Here is a 6,010-nt window from a genome sequence, read left to right as displayed (position 1 = left end):
TCAAAAACTCGATTTCTATTTTCTGCAATCTTTGCTCTTTATCTCCGTAACTGCTGGACCTGCCTTTGCGAAAAACTAATCAGCACATATCCCTATCAATAGAAATCGAATGTTTTTTGAACCATTCAAATCGGTTGATCCGTGCGCCCGAAAACGTGGACGAAAAATTGTATCCATACATACATACACACTCATACACACACACACACATCCATTTTTTCTGAGGTATGCCAAAACGTTCAGAAACCTTCAAAACGTCGAGAAATGTAAAAATTTTCAATTTCGATTTTTGGCCCATTACAATAACTTACCCTACGGGAAGTTAAAAATATTCATAATACGATGAAATATTTTCACTGATATTAATTATTTTTACATAAATTTATTTTTGTCAATCCAAAACACTTCCAAAATTTGTATTAAATATAATTAAAAACTGATACGTTCGTGTTTAAATTATATATATAACAATATTTTCTGTATACTTCTGCCAATAACGTCCGTACAGTCCCTAAATTTCGTTTCGAATAATTTCCATATTTCTTTAAAAATCAAATATATATTAAAATGTATTGATAAGAAATGTTAAATATATATGAAATTAATTGAATAAAAATGATATATAACACAAGATATTTACCTTTATTCAAATTACATCGTTTTATATACTTGGCATTAATACGTAATGTTGCCACTATAAACCCTTTAAAAAAGGACCAAAACTAAAAAAAGTATTCTTTATTTAAAGAAATTATAGTAAATCGATCACTGATATCATTTATTTTTAATTGTTAACTTCCCGTAGGGCAAGTTATAGTAATCGCAAAAAAATCTAAAATGAAAATTTTTATATACTTCACGTTTCAGAGGTTTCTAAACATTTTGGCATACCTTATAATTAGAAAAAATTAATATGTGTGTGTGCGGATACAAATTTTCATCGACAATTTCGGGAACACGTTTGAACCGATTACAATTATTTAAAAACATTCGATTCCTCTTAATAAAGAGACGTACTGATAAGTTTTTGCCACGGGCAGGTCGAGCCGTTTCGAAGATATGTGGCAAAAAGCGCCAAAAACGGTAACTCAGTTTTCAGGAGAACGGAGCGCCCGATTTTAATAATTCAGAAACATTTTAATTGTATTGACAAGATGAAGAACTGATTAAATTTTTGGGAACACGGGTCTAGCGGTTTCGGAGATCTAGTAAAAAAAGTAAAAAAAAATGCTATTTTGAGAACAAAAATGTTCATTAGACGTATGCACATCAAACTATCGGATATTTTATGCAGATTTTAATAATGTGTATCAATTTTGTTTACATTTCTATAGTAACATCGTTTGTGCTTTAGACGGCGACGCGGCGCTTACGCGCTTCGATATTGCATCTCTATGCAGCTAAAGCAGTGCGATTGCTTTGAAAAAAGTTCAAAATTTCCAAAATATAACTAAAAAAAACATTTTTTTCCAAAAAAATCAATTTTTTTCAAAAATTTAAAATTTTCTCGAAAATCTAATTTTTTCAAAGCTTAAAACATATTTAATCTTTTTTTAAAAAATTTAATTTTTGATACGGAAAGTTTTAGCAACTTACCTTAAGGCACGATGCCATACACCACTTAATAACCATTTCAGTTTATCAATTTTGATTTTCAATTTTGGCACAATCTTTCAATGAAGAAACATATTGAGAACCTCTGTACGGAACGCCCTCTCTGTGTATCATGCATAGTAAGATGCAGAGTTGTAATTGTGCTGTGGCTTCCATCATAGTTTCTTTATAAATAATAGAAAAATATGTGTTTATTTCATTAAATTCTTAAATGACTATAGGAAAAACAACAATGGGGTAATATTCGAGTGCTATTCACAACTCTAATATTCAGAGAATTTGTTTTTCTCTATGATTTGTGACAGTTTTCTCTACTTTTGTAAAAATTGATTTGTTGGTTTAAGTTAATATTTTTATCAAAATTATCATATTCAAAATTATGGCTTATATGATGACGGTTTTTTTGTAATTCGCTTTATTCTTCATTATGAAATATTATATCATAGATAAAAATTTGCATATGATTTATACAATTTTTTTTGGCAATTATGTTTTACTTTAAAATTAAAAAAGAGTTTTTCCATAGTGAGCAGCCTATATTCGTGCAAAGCGCACGTTTTTCATATAGACCCAAAACTAAGAGATCTTGGATGTCTGCTTCTAGTACTGCAGTGTCGGTTTCATTTTTTATGATTCATCAAGATCTTTATATCGTATAATAAGTGTGGAAGGAACAAAGGTATGCACAGTTTGTTTACAATTCATATGAATAAAAATAATGGCTGCTCCTCCAGCTGCAAAAGAGGATAAACACCATGTTTCTGAAGATAATACATTATCACATCAAAGGAGCCATTCTGTATCTGGAGCCCAGGTATTCTTATTGTTTTTACCAAAATTAAACCAATACTGATTAGATTTAAATCTTCAATATACTATACTTTTACAGCAGAATGATAGTCCAAATCATAAATCCAATGACAAACAAGGACACCAAACTGAATCTCAATTAAAATATGAGAATGATAGATTGAAATTGGCACTAGCGCAAAGGTAAGTGACCTGTTTTTATATAAATATAATTGTGTTATATATGTGGTATATACATACAATAATTTCATAGTTCTGCAAATGCTAAAAAGTGGGAAATAGAATTAGCAACATTGAAAAATAATAATGTGCGGCTTACATCAGCGTTGCAAGAATCAACAGCTAATGTGGATGAATGGAAAAGGCAGCTACAACTGTATAAAGAAGAAAATCATAGAATTAAAATGAAATATCAACAAGACCTTGAAAATTCTAAAGGTAATGTATGAATATATTTTATGTATAGTTATGTAATAAAGCTAAATCATAACAAATAATTGAAATTTTCAGGTGGTGGTGATTTAGCTGATGAATTGCGTAGAGAAATCACATCACTACGACATCGTGTGGAAACATTGGAAAGTGAACTGCAGGCAAAAATGAAGAATAAAGCAATTGCAATCAACTCCAAAAGTTTCTGAACAACAGGTTGAATACTTTTTCTTAACAATAGTTATTAAAATTAAATATTTTTAATTTATTTTTTATTTCTTAGCTTGAAATGCAAAACAAATAAGTGAACTGCAAGAGTCATGCAAAATGTCCCAGTTTCAAATGGAAATGGCATTAGCCGCGCATGACTCACAAAGGGAGGTGTTATTCACTTTGAACAATCAGCTCGCACAGAGGCTTCACGAACTTGCTATCATACATCGAGAAGTGTCAACTGCTTTGGAAACATGAAATTTGCCCTCAACTAGTAAAAAACTCTCTTCAAAAGAAAAATTCAAAGTTCTTGTGCTGATATAGTAATGCCAAAATCTGAAGTTTTGGATTGTGAAGAGATGAAGGCAGAATTAGAATCTTTTTGCAAACAGGCTCCTTAAAAGAGATATTAGACAGAACTTCATCTGATTTATATCCAAGCGAGAACTTGAATAAAAAATTGGATGAGAATATTACCAAACCAAGTTTCAGAATTTTTGCAAAAAAGTGATACTATTACTAAAAACTCCGATAAAAATTTACCCATCCTCCTAATGGCTAAATCTGTTAAGAGTACACAAAATGCTAGTGCCAATATTTAGAAATGAATGAAGTATTTAAGGCCGTATCTAATTAGTGCAGAATAAAATTATTAAAACATCACTTCTGATTGGAATGCTCAGTATTACAAATAAATTATTCTATTTTCTTCAGGAGATTTACATTTTTGATAAATTGAGTTCAATGTTTTAGAAATTTATAAGAATAGTTATTCATTTAGTTTATATTTTTTAAAATATAATTATATTAATGTCACATAAAAACTTTAAAGTAGAATGAATTTTAATTGGGAATATAAGTTAATAATTTCGAAGTCTTCGTTTCGGGCGCGCCATTCTCCTCGATTATTATCATATACACTAGTCAAAAATAACTTTTCGATTGGAATTCAATTAATTTAATATCTAATTATAAGTAAAGAACGATATAGTTTTATTGACTAGAAAAGTAGCAATCAATAAGACTTTGGTATTTATGAATTTGATTAATTTTATATTTTAGAAAAAAATATATATAAGTATTTATAGCTGTAGCTAAATTATTTTGAGACGATATTTAATTTGACAAATATGTGGATAAAATGATTTACATTTTTGATAAATTGAGTTCAATGTTTATAGAAATTTATAAGAATAGTTATTCAATTTAGTTATATTTTTTAAAATATAATTATATTAATGTCACATAAAAACTTTAAAGTAGAATGAATTTTAATTGGGAATATAAGAAAGTTAATAATTTCGAAGTCTTCGTTTCGGGCGCGCCATTTTCTCGATTATTATCATATACACTAGTCAAAAATAACTTTTCGATTGGAATTCAATTAATTTAATATCTAATTATAAGTGAAGAACGATGTAGTTTTATTGACTAGAAAAGTAGCAATCAATAAGACTTTGGTATTTATGAATTTTATTAATTTTATATTTTAGAAAAAAAAATATATATAAGTATTTATAGCTGTAGCTAAATTATTTTGAGACGATATTTAATTTGACAAATATGTGGATAAAATGAAATTGTGAATATCGGGTACTTGTTCTAACTTTATGTGCTATTATAGTTAGAATTATATGTTATGCATGATATTAAGAGGATGTTTTTCCGAATCTAGTGTAAATATACAATGCAATCTTCCATATCAAAGGCAGCACTAGTTGAAGCATGCATTTTAAACTGTAATATATAACCAATCAATGGCTTGGTTATATATTACAGATTTCGTTATATATTGGCTTTATTTTAAGATCCTTGAAACTAATTACCTCAGTTGCTATATTCTATCTGAATGTTGAAAATGATAAAATGTTCTGCCAAAATATATACAATAGAAGAGTAAGAAAAATCTTGAAAGTTAATTAGACTTCTTTATATAAGTTACTGGATTATGTAACAAACTTTAAAATTAATTCATTGTAATGAAAATGAATTCACAAGAAATCATTATATTGCTATTAAAATAACCACACTCCAATGCCAAATTATGTTTTCCGGGAGAAAAAATAGGACTCTTATTTATTTTATATATGGCTTAGTCTGGTAATCTAGGTATACAATAGGACCTAATCCAGTAGCTTACTTAGTACAAAAGATAAATGATTTATTTAAGAATCTTTGATCATTACAAAATTTGAGTTTTTTAGAACAAATTTATATTATCTTATTAAAGTTTAAGTATGAAACTAAAAATAACCAACTCAGCATAGCTTTATATAGATGATAGCAATAACGAGTACTTCAAAATTGAGTATATGTTAAACTAATCAAATTAATGAAAGGAAAATCAATTTTTGACAAATTACTTGAATGCTCTTGTTAGATTATAACTTAAAGTACATGGAAAACTGGTAAATGATAAATTACATTGTTAAACAAAAGAATGAATTTTTTTTAATAAAACGCGGTATTTCATTTATTTTTGTTTTTTAAAATATATACTATTGGGAAAAAGACTAAATGCAGATTTAGTTCAAATCCATTAAGGCGATCAAAATTTATTATGTGTATTAAGTAATTGCTAATCTATTCCGCTTTGTAAAATGAATGTGGTAAAAATGTGTCATGTTAGTTATTGTAAACAATTTTTTTATTCTACTTTTATGTAAATTATTGAATCTCACATGATTCTCAAATATGTAAGCCAATAAGTTAAATAACATTGACGTAAAATATTTATATGAAACATAGAATTGTAGTAAACATTAATTGTTAACTATTATTATATTGTAAGATATATGAAATGTAAATCATATAGCTACATTAGAAAATAAATATGCTACTGTTTTAAGTACATTCAAATATTTGTTTTAATTTAAAAAAATAAATTATCTACTTATTTTAATAAAAGAATTTATTTTAGAATTATAATATTATTGGACTT

General features: G+C 27.3%; 1 pseudogene; it reads left to right on the top strand.

The window, feature by feature from the left end:
• The first annotated feature begins 1,825 nt into the window (after window positions 1-1,825).
• Window positions 1,826-3,352, top strand: LOC113381315 (annotated as a pseudogene).
• Window positions 3,353-6,010: the final 2,658 nt, after the last annotated feature.

Source organism: Ctenocephalides felis, unplaced genomic scaffold (assembly GCF_003426905.1).
Source record: "Ctenocephalides felis isolate EL2017-DRISC unplaced genomic scaffold, ASM342690v1 CF-g0.4_SCAFFOLD_00845, whole genome shotgun sequence".
NCBI classification, from domain to species: Eukaryota; Metazoa; Arthropoda; class Insecta; order Siphonaptera; family Pulicidae; genus Ctenocephalides; species Ctenocephalides felis.
The sequence above is the reverse complement of the archived record's forward strand: the minus strand, read 5'-3'. Positions and strand labels throughout refer to the sequence as shown.